The sequence below is a fragment of the Anser brachyrhynchus genome (assembly GCF_964034855.1).
Source record: "Anser brachyrhynchus genome assembly, chromosome: 17".
NCBI classification, from domain to species: domain Eukaryota; kingdom Metazoa; phylum Chordata; class Aves; order Anseriformes; family Anatidae; genus Anser; species Anser brachyrhynchus.
The window spans coordinates 15,320,746-15,340,225 of NC_137710.1; the positions used below are offsets into that span (position 1 = coordinate 15,320,746).

Here is a 19,480-nt window from a genome sequence, read left to right on the forward strand (position 1 = left end):
TTGGTTCGTCTCCATTACCCGTCTGAGAAAATCTTCCAAAATGGCTCAGCAAAATAATTACATTAAAACTGCTAAGAAAACTAAGTGTCTGATTGTTTTCTCAATTACTGTATCTTCAGGAAAAAGAAAAAAGAAAAAGAAATCTCTTTAGAATTACTATCATGGGAAGATTCTGGTTCTCCACACAGTTTGTGATTTTTCCTCTCATTACATCTTTGTCCAGCTCAGAAAGAGCAAGAAAACCTTGGGCAGGTAGAAGAGATCTTATTTTAAAAAGGCAAAGATTTTGGTTTTGATTTTGTATTTGTTTCTTGTTCTTCTTGTTCTTCTAGTTCTTCTTGTTCTCCTTCTTCTTCTTCTTTTCTTCTTCTAATTCTTCTTTGGGGTTTTGGAGAGAAAGCCACTCTTGGAAAAAACACTATTTTTTCAACTACCATGAACTGGAAGCCAATATCCACTGGGCAGAAGCTGAGTTTTCTCCATTCTCACTGGCTTTTCAGTGACTGAAGAGAGGAAAAATCCACACTCTCAACACAGTGCACGTCCAAAATCTTGTAAAGAATTTCTGCTTCTCAAATATTTTGCTTTATAAAAGTGGAAAATGAATAAATAATTGAAAATTAGTGCCAGTCCTTGAAGAGCAATTTCCTTCATAGCAAAACTCTTTCCTGAAACATATATATATATAAATCAAAAGAAAAATAACAACAAAAATTTACATATTTTTGGAATTTTTCATGCTATTCCAATTATTACCATCTAAACAAACACTCTTGCTTCTGAGTATATGCCAAACCTAGTCAAATCCCCACATATTGTTTTTACCACATTGCTATGGCTCTGGATATAGATCTTTCCTGTCCTCTAACAAATCGAATATAATTATTTAAATATTACAATGGCAATTTTCTTGGGAGAAGCATATTTAATGACCCACTTCAATGCAGAAAATACTTTCATCTTAGACATTTGCTGATCTCACTGCTTTTCTTGACATGGTCAGTAGATATAGGTTTAACAGCTCCTGCCATGGATCTGTCCCATGCCAAAATGAGGACTTTATCTGGACAATGGTTTTGCTGTAAAGCCCTAGAAGCAAAACTGGAGGAAGCGTTGGTTCTTACAACACCTGACGGTATTTGCAGTTTGACCTTGAGTTCCTCTATGCTCACTTTGACACACTGCCTGAAAGCAGTACTTTTTATCTTAAAATAGGTACTAAGGAGGTCCATACACCTTGTCCTCTGGAAGTTCCTGATTCTCTGGGTTCCTCTGCAGAGGCCAGTTCAGGTTTGGGTAGCTGCCTTTAACTCCTCAGATTGTCAGCAGGATAACTGTGAGGCCAGCAGTGCTCCATTGTTCATGCACAGATATTTCAGCTGTGGAATGTGAGAGGGTATAGTTACCGTCTCTGGACAGGTAAATAATCTCCATTTTCTGAACAGGGGCCTCTACACCAGTGTGAACACTGCACATAAAGTCCCCCCTGGGACTTGGTTTCTGCCAGAATTCAAAGCTGCTTTTCTTGCTCCACAAAAGCAGGATCAAAGCTTCCTTTCCTCCCTCCTTGAGCTGACTCCAGCAATATTCCTCATCAAAAAGCAAGAGAAAAAAAAAAAAAAAAAGCATATTTGCCTGTGGTCGTCTTCTAAATAAATCCCCCTATCTCAGGAGGCTTGGGGCTGCTGTCTCACCTCCAATCAGCTTCAATTCTGTTGTTAAGATTTGTTTCTCTTCATCACCTTCAGAAAAAAAATCCTGCTATTGTAGGCATTTGAGATGTTTACATCTGTTTATCTTTCTTCAGATCTCAGGAGCAATAAAACGTTTCCTCTCCCTCTTTAGCTGTATCATTAGTTCTGCACAGATCACTGAGAAAAGCCTTCTTGCAAAGCTTTGCCTCTGAAACCATCCCAGTGCCAATACCTCAGTGAGAACGTTTCCACCTTCTCCTCTGCCCTCAGAATCGTATTTGTTTTTTTTTTTTTTAATCTCAGTAGCTTGCAAAAGATGTCATGCACTCATTTTACTAAGCTACCTCCATTGCAGTGGTTGCAGCCAAGACCCCTTTCCTCCTGCACCTCCATACACGAGGGAGGTTATGTCCTCTGAGCCCTGCATGCACAGATCCTGTAAAACACAAGATTTCTACTGAAGGTTCTCTTTCAGAGGAACCTGCACTATTTCCTTTCCATTTAGTCATCTGCCCCTGCCTGTGCTGAAGACCTAGGTCTGCGGCACTAAATACAGGTTCTTTCCATTCATGTGCTAATCAGAGAGTGTGAAAATCCAGCTCTAGCCTCAAAGCTAAGCAAGTTGTGCCTGGTGGCACAATAAGTCCCTCATGGGACATTTATAACTCCCATGGAGTAGAAGCAGGTTTAAAACACCCCCACAATATTGCAGGGAGGCCAGGTGCCCTGTTGCACACCTTTGGCCAGGAAGTTCTTGCTCAGGTGCAAAAATCAAAAGACCTAAATGCAAGAGAGCTGAGGCAAAACAGACTGCACAAAAGCCTCCAAGGCTAATAATGTATCAGCCATGATAGGTGTCAGTGAGATGATGCTGAAGCATGTTGCAGTCCTTGAGCCCATCCCAAACAAAGTAACAGCAAGCTTGGGTGTGTTGGGTATTGACCTGCTCCCATGGAGTTGGGTCATTGTCCTGTTATTCCCTGCCATGGGAAAACAAACAAACAAATAAACAAGAAAAAAAAAACCCTTTATGTTAGGGGTCTGGATACAAAGCCATACTTTTATTGGCAAAGCTACCCATGACATAGTTGTTGCCTTATGTACTTAAAAGACCACAATGCCTGACCTGATTTTTATGTTCACTCAGCTTAGTTGTGTTGAGCAGGTGAAGTGGGAGAGCATTTCAGGGTCAAAAACTGGTATTTCAATTCACCATGAAGGTTCACAAAAAACCAAAGGACATTTCTAGAGTCAGATACACCTACGCTGTCACACTGGAGTGTTCCCAGCTTCTGGTTGTCCACTCTGCCTCCATACTGGTGTCCACTTTGGTCCTGCCCAGACAAATACATGTCTGGGAAGAAATAATAATAATAATAAATTAATTAATTAAAAAAAAACCAACAACACCTCTATCTGAAAAATTTCCACCTCTTTGACCCATGAGGACCTGCCAAAACACAACCAGCTCCTACAGCAGGGACTGTGCATCAAAGCCAGAACCAGAGCCAGTGGCAGTATAAGGTTGAGTGCAATGTCTGCAAGAGCCCATCCTGATGCATCCAAGACTGGTAGAAGCCCTCTCCAGTGGTCCCCTGTGGGAGTATCGCCCTGGGGGTTGACAAGCTCCATGGTTGGTGATAACATCGGACTTCTGACAATGAAGCCATGAGGAAAGTAAACAAGTTAGAAGGAACAAAGAAGGGTGATTCACGAGGCACCTTACTGTCTCAAACTACTCCGTTCTCCGTTAAAACATGGAAGTGGATAAATGCTCTTGCCAGGCAAAGTTGTTAACCAATGAATAACTAGTGGGAAAGTACCGCTTGTAGAGCTAATGGTATAAGAAGGGAGCCTGTCCTCAATGAAGTTGTTGAAGTTATTGATCCTTAAACTTACCCTGGGTCCGTGTGGTCATTACACCACAGTTCCCCACCAGGTATGTGGCAGGGGATACCCTGCACACTGTCCTCTGGCTTGTCCCAGAGCATGCACAGGTGTGCAGCCCATCACCAAGCACCCTCTCCATGGACATCTTGCAGGGTCTGGGATATTTAAGTCACCCTATAATACCTACATAAGGAGGTCTGCATAACCCAAACTGCAAGGGGAATACAGGGCTGTCCAAAGCAGAGGTATGGCCAAGAGGCTGCAATGCCTGATCTAGAAGAGATACTTACATACTCACAGCACATGGCCATTGCTTGCCCACCAGTAACACCAGTAATGCCTTCCCCTATCCGCTCTCTTCCACCTCCTCCCCCTGAGTGGTGAGTGGCACAGGGGAATGGGGGAAAGGGGCTTGTGGTCAGTCTATAGTACTTTGTCTCCGCCACATCTTCATGGTCACTCTCTTCCCCTGTTCCACATGGGGTCCCTCCCATGGGATGCCGTCCTTCCCAAACTGATCTGCGTGGGCTGCCCACAGGCAGCAGCTCTTCAAGAACTGCTCCAACATGGGTCCATACCATGGGGTCCGTCCATCAGGAGCAAACTGCTCCAGCACGGGTCCCCCACAGGCAGCAGCTCCCCCCAGACCTCCTGCTCCTGCGTGGGCTCCTCTCCATGGGCTGCAGCTCCAGCCTGGGGCCTGCTCTGGCAGGGGTCCTCCATGGGCCGCAGACTCCATCAGTGCAGGTCCACCTTCTCCACTGTGGTCCTCCACGGGCTGCAGCGTGGAACCCTGCTCCACTGTGGGACTCCATGGGCTGCAGGGGGACAGCCTGCTTCACCATGGTCCTCACCCCAGGCCACAGGGGAACTTCTGCTCTGGTGCATGGAGCACCTCTCCCCCTCCTTCACTGACCTTGGTGCCTGCAAGGCTGTTTCTCACTCCTCTCTCTCCCAGCTGTTGTTTCCCAGCAGGTTTTTTTTCCCTGTCTTAAATCTGCTCTCACAGAGGCACAAACAATACCGCTCATTGGCCTGGCTCTGGCTGGTGGCGAGGCCCTTATCTGACATGGAGCAGCTTCTGGATTCTCCTCATAGAAACCACCCCTATGGCCCCCTGCTACCAAAGCCACTACAAGCTTACCCAAATTTGCCGCCCTGGGAATGACAGCCAGCCCTCTTGTTTCCAACATGTCCCTGTCAGAGCTGGTGCCTTTGACAGCTCATGTCTGCCCTGCACCAAACCAGCAAACACTCATCTGCCTGTGTGAAAACACATTTTAATTGAGTGGTCCTGCTCACCCAGGAATTTAGCTAAGTCTGTAAAGCTGCTTGCTCTTATCTCTATATGCAACTCTGCCAGTTGATGCCATCTGCAAATTTTAGATTTATTTTTAGATAATTGATAGAAATGTTGAAAAGCACCAAGGCTTCACTGCTTCCTTGAGATCCCAACAGAATGTTCCCATTCAGTGACAGTTTTGTGTTGATTTGTGTTTTGTAGCTTGTGGTCATTTCCCAACCCCTTTAACATGGATTAGGTAATGCCTAATACTAACATTTAAAACCAGAATATGATGTCAGATCACTTGCAAAACCCTTTTATGGGCTATATCTGTCAGCTGCATGCTGAGAGGGACTTCACTGCCATAAAGCCTGGGTATTTCGTCAGTGTGTCCTGTTTTAATCAGGCTATATACAATGATCCTTGAACCTGGTGCCATTTCAGCACAGAATGAAAATTCAGACTTCAAGGTTCCAGGAACATCAGTCCAAAGAGGAATTAGCTCTGCCCTGAGGACTGGCCCTGCAAAAGCAAAGTTCCCATATTCCCTGTCACTGCTCCTCTGAAGGAAGTCTCAGCAAACTCCAGCAATAACCCAACCTGTCTGCAAGATGCAGACCTAATTCGGCTGCTTTCCTCAGCACACCCCAGTGATGCTATGGGCATCCACCAGGAGATAGGAAAAGAGCTTTTCAGATAAGCAGGCTCACTGTTGTTCTGCATCTGTGTCATCCTGGCTCTGACCTGAGAGCAATGCAACATCAAGTGAGGCCTGAGGTGATGCCTCCAGCCCTATAGTGATGCCTCCAGCCCTATAGTGCCCTGCCTGGTCCCCTCCCGCTGCACAGCTCCACTTGAGAGGGAGTCCACCAGTTCTTGCCATCCTTGCCCACCCACCAGGATGGAGGGGAGCAGCAGCTCTGCAGGTTGGTCTCATAATTAATTCTCCCTCCTGTCCACTGACTCTTTAAAGGTGTAAACACTGGGCTGTGTGAGTGCCTGGCAGCAGCCCAGGAACAGCTCTGTTTGTCAGAATGCAATAGGCACTTGCAGTGGGGATTTTTTGTTTACTTTTTTATTTTATCGTCAAGCTCAGCTACAAACAAACCTTTAATTAATTCCTCTACAAAGTTCTGCTGAGCTTGTGGCCTCTAATTCTTTTGGGAGGCTAATTAACCTGATCCTCTCACTCCATGCTCCTTTCTCAAGAATGTCAGTTTTCACTTGTTGAATCTTAATGTGTTCTACTGGTGTAACAATCTGCTCTTCTTTACCAGATGCCTCTCGCCCCCGGTGCACAGGCTACATTTCTATTTTGCCTATATGAGCTCATGCTACAGCTGCTTGCAAAATAGCACAGCTCACACTTCTTTGCTGGAAAAAATCAACTCTTCACAAAACTTCCCCTTAGCACTGGAAAAGGAAACCACCCAGTAATTTCACTTTTCCACTGAAATTTACAGTTTTTAAAAACTGTTGGCTTGTGTGTGTCTGTGTGTCTGTGTGTCTGTGTGTGTGAAAGCTAGCATGCTGTGGAACATGTTCCTGTTTCAATGTTTTCAGTGAACACTTAAGGAAAAGGAAAGCAAACTGATATCTGCACAGATACAGACATACACAGGCATTTTGGGCAAAAAGCCATTTTTCGGGGGAGACTATTTGACTCAGCTCCATCTTGATCAAAAAGCCATTGATTTCAAGCATGAGGCACCCAGGCTGTTTTTGATACACATCTCCAGCCTTGAAAAATCCATACTCTTAAGCTGAAAAAATAGAAGCTTGTAAAAGTCATTGAGATGTTTTGGTAATCATTGAGTTTAGCCTTCTTGTGACTCAAATCCTCAAGACTGATGTTGGAGTGCCAAGCTTTCCAATCTGCTCCGAGGAGTGACATTGCAGGGAAAAGAGTTTGCTCAGCTTCAAGGAACAGGCATGCATCAGAAAATGGTGGCTCTGAAAATGCTGAAGGTAGAGGTGTGGTGTCCAAGTGCAGAAGAATAAAACAGCACCTCAGAACCAGGGAGTCAATGTGGGATATGGCATCACTATGGGATAAGGGTGCCAGATCCATGCTTGCACCCTGTGGACAGACTGCAGCCACTCACTTATAAAAGGAATAGTGGGGCAAGGTCCTGCAGCACTTCCCAGTCTGAGTGATCTCCCAGAGACCATCACCTGCAGCAAAGTGTATCAGCACATTTTCATGGGGAAAAATGTTTTGGTGCTGTAGCCTAGGGACAGCAAGATCCATCTGGGAGGGCTTTCAGCACAACAAACACAACAAAACAACACAGAATGAGAAGGAAAATTGGGCACTTAATGGTACCTTTCTTCCTCTTCCCTGGTTGGCCACGGGTGAGATTGCTCTACTGAGGGGCAATTGCACAAACCTCCATCAAGGAGGGAGTCAAACCTGCATTCCTCATCCTTGGCAGAGCTCCCAGGGATGGCCTGATGGGAGGAGATAGCCACTGCCTGACTTGCTCAGGGACCAGTGCCTAAGTTCAGGTTGCTATTTTCCAAGCTTTTCCTTCCACTGTAGAAACCTGAAATAGAAAAATAGAATCAGTTTAACAGACTTTTTGTTGAACACACCACACAGTTTTCTTCTTTTCAGTCTGACTGAAGTTGTTTGTTTTTTTGTTTGTTTAAGGAAAAACACTGACATTTGTCTTGGGTCCAAACTTTTCCTTCTTTAGACCTCTTAATCCCTCAAGGATATATTTTATACCTCTCTCAGTAAAGGTGTATGGGCAATGCTGGGCAATGAAAGCTAAACAGAAAGGAAAAGTAACATTTAAAAATATATATTTTTAACCTGTGTGGCATCCTCAAAGCAACCAAAACAAATAAGTTCTGTTTGTTAAAGGGGAGCAACTTTCTGGCAGCTTTCTTTTTTGGTAAGCCAAATCCCATGTGTGTTTTGACCTGATGAGAAGGAAGCAGCACCACATTCTGCTCTCCAAATGCCCTGCTCTGCAAGCACCTGGAGAGCACTGCCTACAACAGTGTTAAAACAATTTCCCTATTTTACAAAGGTCCTGGAAATGTTTAGAACCAGCTGGGAAGCACTCAGGTACCATAGCAATAAGCACCAGGCCATTTATAGTGTTATATTCAGAGCAAGGTAAAACAGGCCACACATTAAACAATGCCTGTAGAAAGAAGACAGCAGTCATTGTACCCCAGGCTGAGCAAGGTGAAACCTTGTGAGAAAACCATGAGATCATTTAGTTCATCATCCAAAGGACTTCAGGGATCATGCTCACAAGGATTTCATGGCAAGACTGCATGGGGATGCAGCCCTGGTGTTCCCAACTCTATAGCATCGCTTTACTCCAAGGTCACTCTGCAAAGCCAGGCCAGTGAGCTACAGCTGCCCATAATGTGTATGGAGACAGGGGCAAGGCCAAAATTGACTCCGACCTGCCAAAGTCCACTGTTGCTGAAACATGAGACTAAATGCAAAAGAGCAAACAATATATAAGTGAAAAACAGCTTTCAGCCTTACTTAGGGATGATGCTGATTGTTGCTCAGGTAAGAATTTAAATTCTCTTCATATTTCTTCATTGGGCCCTGACAGTCCAAAACCCATTCCTACCATCACCTGTTAAGGCCACCTGGGACATTTTCCCCACTCAGAGCCTCCATTTCTCCCATCAGTAATAATATGCTGAGCCCTTCCTAGAGAAGGTGAGGCCTGTGGAAGATAAGTACTTCAGAGGAGCTCTACCATTCTCCATAATTCTTGTGACACAGGGGACTAGTGACTCTGTTGACCTCTATGCTTTGCTTATCTTTCCCATTGCAGGTGAGGGCAAAGGATGGGAAAGCTCCCTGAAGTCCTAAAGTAACAGCCTGCCTGCACAGCAGCATGGTCCTGGGTCTCAGGATGCAAGCGCTCTTCCTGGGACTGGCCCCTTCCCTGCTGAACCTTCTATAGCCTATAAAGCAGTAGGGCTCTGCTTCTGCAGGTACTTGGTCCCAGGGCAGGAGCAGCCCGGTCTGCATGTCCCTGCAGCCCCCCAGGCAGGAGCCATCACCTCCAAGTGCGGATCCCAAGTGGGCTAACACAAGGCAAAACAGACCTGGAGGAGGGAAGAGGGGGAGGACAAACTTAAAATAAGATTGTTGGGGAAAGCAAAAAAAGAAAGACACACACGCCCTCTCAAACTCACATGCTTTTGAAATGTGTGAGTTTCCCTGAGGCTGCAGAGATGACAAACAAGGAGTTCCAGGGAAAAAGGAGCTCTAGGAAGAGTGCTCAGTTGAAAGGAGAAAGCCCCACAGAGCAGCACTGCTTTGCAAAGGCCCTGCAGGGTGGGGAGGGATGCCAGTTATCCCATCACAGCATATTAGTGCATTTTGTTTCTATATTATTATTATTATTATCCTCCTGTTGCTACAGCCATTAAAAACTGTCTCTAAATAGCTCAGCATGGTGATTTACTGATTGAGTTAACTTGGCTGCAGTGGCTCTGGTGCTGAAGGATGTGGTTTGTGATTAGATAAGACCATTGCCCCTTTCAAAATGAACAACACATTAAGAGGTTTTTCTAGGTCATCTAGACTGCTCAGCACAGCACTCTGCCAAGCAGTGCAAAGCCCAGAGCCTGTGGCCCTGACTCAAAACAGACAGTCATTACAGCTGACGAAGGGCTATGCTCTCCGTCCTCTGGAGGAGGCACAGAGCTTGAGAAAACCCCAGGAGAATCTTCAGACTGGAATCAGTATCTTCTGCCTTAAAGTCCAGGGAAGACTTTAGAGACCAGCTCAAGACACTTAGAATTTCCAGTTCCTGGTGCACACGGGGTGAGTGGAGGGTCCCCATGCTCCCAAGTGACACTTGTGCTCAGAACTTCCCATGACCTGAGACCATACTTGTAGACCAGAGCACACAACACTGTGTCATGATGGTCTTTCAGGGCAAAAATATACCTGGTTCCTCCCATGCCTTCATGCTATGTCTCCCCTGAATCTGCCAGCATCATGCTGACCCTTGCCAAACCCCTAGCTCCAGAAGCAGCAAGTGCTGGGTCACACTCTGCCCATTCCTCATCAGGACACGTCTCAGATGGAGCTCCCAGGATACTGAGAGCTGGCACACACCAACTCCAAGGCGGACCCAGGAGCTCCAGTCTGTCTCACTTGTGCAGAAGTACACACGCAGCTCCCAGGCTGCCCAAAGAAGACTCAGGCAGTTGATGGATCCTATTGCTCTGCCATGCACATGCCTGTAGCACTGGGTGAGCTTGTTCTTCAGTTCACATGGGGGCCAGTCTCCCTGGTTGTCCACGCTAGCTACCACTGTTGAGCATTTAGTTCAGCTTTATTGAGTCTTCCCTTGGCAGGAAGACAAAGGGCTGCATGGGGCTCAGTCACAGCAATCAGCTGCACAGCCTGGAAGCCAGCAGTGTGATGCTGAGAACTTACCAAATCTCAAGAGCCTCGTGTCCTGGAACTGGGGCTCACAAAGAGGCAAACTCCACATTTCTGCTTTGCAGAACTCAATAAAAATATATTCTTATTCCCTCCATAGTACTGAGGCTTACACTTGTGCTTGTGACACTGCCCCAGGGGAGTGACCAGGAGATAGGCATGGAGAAAAGCTAAAGCTGGGAAAGGGCTGTGGACAGACCACGAGGACAGGCTACTGCAGTAGGGGTCCTGGAGCTACCCTGCCTGTTCTGCACATTTTCTTGCCACTAAAGTGTCCTCAGCAGAACAGATGCAGTCAAGAAAACCTCCCACTGGTGAGCAGCTCCTGTGTCACACCTGCCTACACCTGCATTGCTTCACAGTGGTGGCACAGCTGCTGAAGCTGCCCAACTCAAAGAACAAGGGGAACTGCATGGCATCAGAAGAGACAAAGCTGGCCTCCTCACAGCTCAAGCACTGGCCAGGCAGGGGGACTGGAACGCGAAATAAAACCCCATTTAACAAGAAGACAGAAACTTTTTTAAAAGTGAAATCATCTCGCATTGAGCCTAGTTCCCCTCTGTCAGCTGAGAGCTTCAATTGGCAGCCAGACGAGTACCTGTCAGGGCTGGGTTGAAGTCATTAGCAAGATCAGAGTCCTGGCAGAACAGCAGGGGGGTGGACTAGATGACCTAATTTGCGTCCCTTCTAGCTCAGAAAGTCTGTGATGTATTTTTAATGAAGCACACACAATAAACTGCTAACATAATATTAGAGGCTCACTTCAAAGCTCAAATAGGCAGGGAAATCAAGGTGAAAGTTTCTGAATTCATCATTATTATGTGTCACTCAGCTTTGCTATGACAACGCCTGCGTACAGCAGATGCTTTCTTTCCAGTTTTTGATACATGGTTTGGGACCCACCCTTCTTCTCATTTTTTTATCAAGCAAACCAGAAAGGGCCTGGAAAGTATAAAGCTTGAATGGACACCCCCTATACATATACGCATTGTTCCAGCCCCACAAAGGTTTTGCAAGCAGCAAAATGGAGTGACTCTGGAGGAGGCTGGGGTCATACCTTAAAAAAGCTTCAGGCCACCTGGGTTCCCTTTTGTCCTGCTGGTCCTTGTCATACAGCTGGTGTCTGTAAAGTTTACGATTTGTTGAGATGTGTCAGAGAGCAGCAAGAGCAGGGCTGCTCCCTCAGTGAAGGCAAGACAGGGGCTGAGGGAGATCCACTGGTTTTCAGGGAACCCACCAGCCACAGCCTGTACTAAGCGAGGAAGAAAAGACCATGTGATGGTGTCAGGTGTCCAGCCAAGAGTCCACATCATAAGGCAATACCATAGCAATGAGACAACACTAAGCGCAAGCCAGGAATTAAATCCACTGGTCAGGACCAGGACGAGTGATCACCAGGCAGGTCCATAACGATGAGGTAGGTCCAAGGTCAAGCCAGGAAATCTGCCTGCTGTTGAGCTCCAGAGGAGCAGGGCTACACAGCCAGGCTGAGACATGATTATGGCTGAGCTGGAGACCAGCCCTCCTCCAGCATATCTCAGGTAGGGTCTGAAAGCACCAGGCTGAGCTGAAACAGAGTTTCTGGGCCCATGGTTTGGGTGAAGACCCCGAGTAAGGTTGGTCAGGGCCATTCAGCCTATTAGCTGACTCAGGGCTCTAGCAAAACATATGAGCTGCACCTGTAATATAAAAGTACACAATGAAAAATGGGATTTCCATGTGTTACAGTATTCTCCTTTCCAGAACTGTTAGACCATTCTGGTAGGGGAAAGCAATTGCTTTTTCCCACAAACCTCCTTTCCTTCTGGGACGCCCTCTGGTTCATGTTGTGCTTTGGAAATGATCTATTCAGGTTTTCTAAAACCCACAGATGTCATAGGAATAAGTAATAGACTCCAAGGGCTGAAGCAAATCAGAAGTCAAATGCTCCTCTGACTGCATATAAATATTCCTGACCCCTCCAGTTTGCAAAAGTTGTTTACCAAAGAGCTTCCGAGGTCCAACCAAATTAATCCTGCCACAAGAACTTACCCACTGAGTCCAGAGGACCTTAGTACTTCAACCCCTACAGTGAGCTGCAGCTGTTGGAAACACTCCTAAAAACAACCTCAAAACATACAAAGTAAAATTAAACACCCCAGTCTACTTTCCATCCCTATCTCCTAGAAATTATGCAGTCATTCTCAGATCTCCTTGATGGGGTGATCTCAAGCAAACCAGAAAGGACCTGGAAAGTATAAAACTTGAATAGACACCCCTTATACATATATGCATTGTTCCAGCCTCTGGGGTGACTTCCCTTTGCTTTCCCTTCAACAGCCCTCATCCCCAGCAGACCCATCACAGTGAAGCCAACTGGACAGCAAGGGAGAGACAGTGAAGAGCAAAACAGCATTTAGCAAAATGCAGTATTTAATAGTCTCACTTGGAAACCTTGTTAAAATCTCAACTTCTTCTGCCCAGAGTGAATTGAAACATTTAGTCCCAGCATCCTGAAGTCAACTAGACTGACACAGCCAGGTGATGAGCATGCCTGTTATCCATTGCTGTTGCATCTTATTTGAGCTTGGTCTCTAATTGTCATGCAGAAAGGGATTGAGCCTTGCAGGTAACCTGGTGTTAATTGCACTGCGGGGTGGAGGGGAGGATAGTGACAACTAATGAACTAGCAAAAGTGATTGATTCCTGTCTCAGTGTCAGGACACTGCACGGCTGTTTGTCAAGAAACAAGAAAATGTCACTGGGATTTGTAAGCACTTGTAACTATTACATAAAGCACTTTGACTAAGAATCACATAAGATAACTTTCCAAGACTGCTGCTCTGAGAGTGTGTTAATACAACCACTGGCTCTTCTTGACATTTCTGCAAACAACTTATAAATATTCCATGGGAGCGGCTGCTCCTGCTGCCGCTGTTGTTGTGGTCTGAATGGAAATACCAGGGGAAGAAAAGAGCAGCTCTGCCCTTATTTAGGAAGCATGCAGCTAAATAAGAGTCCTCAGTCAGCCCACTCTAGGGTTTGCTCCAAGCAAAAACAAAACACGGTTGAGCATCCTGTCCTTCTCTTGCTGGTGGAGAAGCTTGGATGCAAGGGAACACCCAGCACAGTCCCCTACCACCAGCCCCTCTGCACCCAGACAGGCACTGGGCAGGGCGTTGAGTGGCTCGCCCGAGGCCACATACTCACCGAATGACACTCACCCACATGGCACATGTGCCAGTGACACTTCGAAGGAGCTGTCTCCACTGCTTTACCCCAAGGCTCAGATGCTAAACGCAGGGCTCCTCAAGCCGTGTAAGACAGTGGTGGGGATGCTGATGTCTGAGAAGCTGGGGGAAAGCTCCGTTGTATCTGGGGACTGTCCATGGTGGGTGCTTTAAAAGAAAGATGTCCTGTCACTCGTCCCAGACATGGACACACCGGTGACTAGGGCACCTTGCGGCAGGCAGCAGGGAGGATCCCTGGCCTATTGGGGTGTTGGGAAGGATCACACAGAAAACTTGGTGACAGATGTCATAGTGCTGCTGGCAGCTGACCCTGGGGACAGGCAGGTCCACATCAGTTGTGCATGCTGTGGAGCTCGTTATCTTTATCTAGAGGTATTACACCAGACAAGTTTGCGCAGAGAGCAGAGCAGATCTTACTGCTCGTGTTGCAAGAGACACACGCAGTGAGCTGCAGGAATGTCAGATTAAATCCCACTGGCCATAACCAGCCAATAGGTGCAGCTTCGCTGTTTTAAAATATTATGTGTCCTCTTACATGGCACGCCCTTCCCATAATAGACTTTGCAGTCTTTCCTTTTCTGTTTTAAACCCAAGCTATAATGCTCAAAACCAGCCACTGACCAACAAATGCGAGTGGGAGCCAGCCACAACCACACCACCACGAAGGAGCTGAGCCATGAACAAACCACCGCCAACAGACCTGGCCCACAAATAAACCACTGCAGATGGACCCTGACACAAGTAAACCACTGCAGATGGAGCCACCCACAACTGAAATACTGCAAAGAAACCCAGCCCTGTGACTCATCTGAGCTAGCACGCCTGTGTCGGTGCCATGTGGAGAGCAGCAGCCTATCAAATCTATGATTTCATCCCCAAAGATGCACTGTTTTTATCCTTGATGACAGCTGGGCCTTTTTGGTACCTGCTGACCTAGAACAAGTCTCCCAGGCTGTACTGAAGGTGGGTCATTTGCAGTGCCTCATTGTTTAGTGAGTGGGCAGTGCATACTTTATATTCTGTCATGCCTCTCCTTTGCCAAGTCCCAGTTTTCCCTATTTATAGATGCCCTGGGAAGCAAATCTGTTAAGTCTCACCTGCATCAGCATCTCACTGTGAGGTGCTCTAGTTATGGATCAAATCAGAGATTCTCTAATTAGTGTTTCTGTCCCTACCCAGACTCAAATTTTGGCCCTGACTTTATAAGGGCCTGACTTAATTATCTCTGCATAATTTCATATTCCTTGTCCTTCCCACGGCTATACCCGGAGTCTGTGCTGTCTCCCATCTGCAATCATGACACAGTGATCTGCTATCAGCCCTAAGAAACTTCCTCCTCTCTTACCTGTCCTCCCTCTTCTCATGCCCACCCCTATCTTGCAATGACTCAAAAGTTTGCATTTAGAAAAATTAATCAGTTCAGAGCAGAGAGATGAGGAAACCCCAGCTGCTAGAGAGGTTTAGCAGATCCTGTGTAACAGTGGTGCCATCAGCCCTTCAGTCACAGGCAATGGGGCATCTGGCCCCAAGATCTTCTATGATCTACTGGAGAAGAATGGGGCAGAAATGCTCAGCATTTGCTGTATCTGTCTGCAGCTCAGGGCCAGGGTTACAAGCAGGTGCTTGCAGACTCTCAGTCCTTGCAGCCTGTTAGTAACCAGGGACTACTGCCAGGAGCAGGCTCCAGTCCCTGGCCCAACATTGCCAGCCCTCACAGCACTGTCGTGAGTATTGTGAGATTTGGTGTTTCCCTGATGATCGCCAGAGACAGAGGAGTTGCATGGGGACTTCAGTATCAGCTGAGAAAAGCTTTGAAACATGATCTTTAAAACCAGTATGTGGTAAAGCAGAACCCAGAGGCACTTCATTAAGAAGACCTATGAATTTATGCTGACTTCAGTCTGGGGACCTATGCAGTGTGCTGCTGTCTGGAGGTCCAGCTTGAAACTGGGAGTCCTCTGGTTCAGTGGAAGGGCAGGAAAGGTAATTTTTATGTCCTTGCACATCCAGTGATGTCCTGGGCAAGAGAAGAGGAAAGCAGCTGCCATGAACCCACCAGCTGTAGACTCATTAAGTCTGAAGCCAGGAGTGACCACGAGCTCAGCCTGAGCCTGCCTACCTCAGGGCATTGCTCGTACAGATCCCTGCATGCAGCAGAATGCCCATTCCTGAAACGCTGCTGGGAAAAGCAATCTGCTGTTTGCAGCAGGCAGAGAACAAACTATCCAAGATCCAGTGCCTTGCCATGGTCCCAGCCTCTCCTGGTTATCTGATGATGTGTTTCCAGCAAGCTCACTGCAGCAGCTATAGCAATGAGGATCAGACCCAGACCTAGGAGGTACTTTCAATGCACAGACCCAGCAAGATCATCTTTTGAGGCCTTGGAGGTACACTGGACAGGGAAAGTGAGGAATCTTCAGGATACCCCAGCTTACAATAGAACTGCTTGAGTTGCATGGATCAGAGCATCTAAGTCCTTTCTAATCAACATCTAGGATTTCTTATGAACCAGACCATTGGTGGGTTTCTTTGACACCACATTACACCTCTCTTCTCTATAGCTTTGATCAAAAAAGTCTTGCTGATGGAAATGATGTCAAAGCCACAGAAGCCCTGTATAAATTTTTGATCTTGGTGAATCACAGTTATCCAGAAATAAAAATGAAAGCTTTCAAAAACAGTTTGATGAAATCACTTTCACATGAAATGTCTTCATGTCAGATGTTGCAACTTGGCAACATGGGAAAGAGAGATGGGGACCTCTGGAGCGTGGCTCACCACAGCTGCACTAGGACGGGACAAATTACCAACTAAGGATGTGTTTTTGGACTCCACTTCCCTTTCCATAGGCAAAGGTACACTCTCATCTTCCTGCCCTCCGCATAAGGATGGGAGGGCAGGGGCAGAAGATAAAAGCACTTCTCTTGTTACCGTGAGAAGGGGAAGAAGAATCACGTCTCTGTCTGGCTTGGAGCCCAGTGGCGCTTGCAGATGGACCTGAAAATCTTGAAAAGGGAGTTCTCTTTTACTACTGCTTGTTGCAAGGAGAAATGTGGAGCAGACAGCAAAGGATGAGTGTGGAGCTGTGTCGTCAAATGCTGTCAGAGAAGCAAGCATGAACACAATGTCTTTCCACCACTGTGTTTTTACAGTGGGCTCTGCGTTATCAAGGGTCTGTGCAATGGTAAGGCATAGAGGACACTACGTGCAGAGCTGTGCGACTCTGTGATGCGGAGCCCACTCTTCCCAGCACAGCCTAGACTTCATCCGTTAACTTTGTCGATTTGATTTCACCCCTGGCAATCAAGGACTTGAGCAGAAAATTGACTGTGACTCAACAGCAAGAAAGGAAGAAAGAGAAGGCATCATGATATGAGGAACAGTCAACAAGTTCCTGAGCCCTGATGGGTAAATCCCACTTAACTCAGTGACATCCAAGTATAAAATAGATCTAGGCACATCTGGAAGTCTTGTGCCAGCCCCAGCAAAGCACCAAAAAAAAAAAAAAGGAGACTGCCCTCTTCACATACACCCCATCCTCACCTATGTCAGAGCTCACCCTCTCACTCTTCAAACCTCCTACAGGTATTCCTGCTCTCCACTGCATCCCCTTCTTCAATAATATGTCTTTCAAATGGCCTTCTGATGTCTGTAAACAGAGAAATTGGCATCTGGACAGTGGGAAATCTAGGAAATGAGCACAAGGGATTCTTCTGGGCTTATGGCCAATGTATAGTCCTATGAGCCACTGAAAGCATGGCAGAGTCAAGCTCTAGAAAGCAGGAAGAGTGTCACTGGGTTGGCATAAAGCAACTCCCAGTCCATGCAGGGTAAGCAATAGTAATGTGCTTGTCTGCTTTGTGTTAACCACAGGGAGCATTAAAACTGAAGTACCCGTGATACTAATTTGGGCACAGACCAACCCAAATCTCAATTCTGTTCAGGGCCCATTTATTTGTCATGGGGAAATTCCACAACATGCAGCCATTGTCCTTTCTAGCTCAGGTTCATTCTGACTTTTGCCACTTCATCTGGTTTCCCCATGTCCATAGATCTGTAGGTATCCATCCAAGCATTTTGACCACAAGACTTAGCGACTATTTCAAAAAGAACTGTGGTGGAACCTGAGGCTGTGACCAAAATGGAAGTTTCTACAACAACCTGGCACAGCATCTGGCAGTTCTTCTCCTGGCTTTTCTATGGGCTTTGAAGTGCTGCTGATCCTGTGGCCAAGCCAGGCTGAGCTGTTCTCTGCTACTGTGCTTCCACTTCAGCTATAAATTTGAACCCCTCAATACTCTGAAAGATGTTTTGGATGTGTAGGAGAGGACAGAACCCGCTTTGGGCATGCAGGACCCCCAGAAAACATCCAGTACTGGCATGAAGGGGAGAAATCCAACCTAGTATGGCAGAGTGAAGTTGGTAATGTAATGATCACTCACCTGTGTGTATGAACACTGGACAAGCATGCAGGTGCAGGGATTGTCAAGGCCATATCTAGATTATCAAGGCACTTGGGGATCCCAGCACACGGCACTGACTTCTTGCTTCATCCTTTGGGCTGAACAATGCATTTGAACAGAAAACCACTTGGCTTATATGCAGAAATAAGACCATGGAGCTGGGATGGCAGCAGATCTGCTGTGATCCCAGGGCCATGCTCCACAGCATCTCTTGCCCAGTGACACACCTGGTACTGGCAGATCAGTCCCCGTCTCAGTGCCAAGAGTGAGCTGCTGACCAGCATGGGTCTATGCCACATCTTTTTGGCAGGCCCAGTGATGGATTTGGAAGAGACAGATCACAACTGCAACTGTTTGGGCATTGACCTTCCTGTCACTCACAGGGGTGGAAACTGGCTGTGGCAGACAACGAAGGTACCCAGCAACACCCTGTGAAGTTGTTGCAGGTGGGTCTCAGACGCTGCCACACCAGCTTAACAGCATGCACCATCACAGCCACCCAACCACCCTCCCTTGCACCTTCCCATGGCTGCCCTCCCCTCCTCATGACTATTCATGACTAGAGCAGGGCTTGGACTAAGTGCTGGCTGTACTGTTGTCCTTCTCTCTTGGCTTGTGGTGGTCCCTCCCTCTTCCATGTGCAGTTGTTCTAGGAAGCTGAGCACTGGTCCCCATGCTGCGAACCTCAGTGGTGCCCAGGCAGCTTGGAGACCCTCATCCTCATCCTCATAGAGGACACATAGTCCTCTAGCACATGTTTCTAGGACCTTGACACAGCTCTCGCTCTTATCTGGTCAACATGTGAGCATGAAGTCTTCCTGTTTAGCATAGCATGTGCATGACAGATTGGTCTTGTATGTATAGACCACAATACCACAACACTCTTCCTGGAGAGAGGAGCACAGAAGAAAATCTACAGTTTAATAAGGAAAGCAAACTCCTGGCAAACTCTCTGCACAACCCTGCCATAACCTTGCGTACCTACGGAGTGCACAGCGGGCTGTCTGCTGTGCAAGGAATACACAGCTAGACCTAAACAGGTACTTAATGGCCCAGGATGTGGTATGGGGACACCCAGACATCAGCTGATTTATTTTCATAACATCCTGAGGTCAAAGATGGGGGTCAGATAGAAGATGAAGTCACTTGCACAGCGATCATGTGAAGCACCACTGTGGGCACAGCCACGACTGGATGCCAGCTCTCCCGCACAGCCAGCATGGCCTGAGCTGCCAGGCCAGGAGCTGCATGTCTGGAGTCACACCTCATTTCATAAATCCACGCCCGAGCACTGCTGTGCTCTGCAACCACCTTCTCATTCATTACTCACAGAGCTTAGTCTAGTCATCTGTGCAGGCAGAAGAAAAATGTCCCTGTCTGACTTCTTGGGACAGTTTACCTCTACCTGCAACCTGGAGTCCTCAGCTTCAAGGGGCTCAGCTAACATTTCCTGCTATTCTGAGCATCTTGAAATATGA

At 46.9% G+C, this 19,480-nt stretch overlaps 1 long non-coding RNA gene across 1 annotated transcript; it reads right to left on the minus strand.

The window, feature by feature from the left end:
• Positions 1-359: 359 nt before the first annotated feature.
• On the minus strand, positions 360-11,656 carry LOC308179185. The gene is made up of 3 exons (XR_013940209.1): positions 11,367-11,656; positions 7,196-7,415; positions 360-1,379 (listed from the first exon to the last, which is right to left on the minus strand). It is a non-coding gene; the product is annotated as an uncharacterized lncRNA (long non-coding RNA).
• Between the last annotated feature and the right edge of the window lie 7,824 nt (positions 11,657-19,480).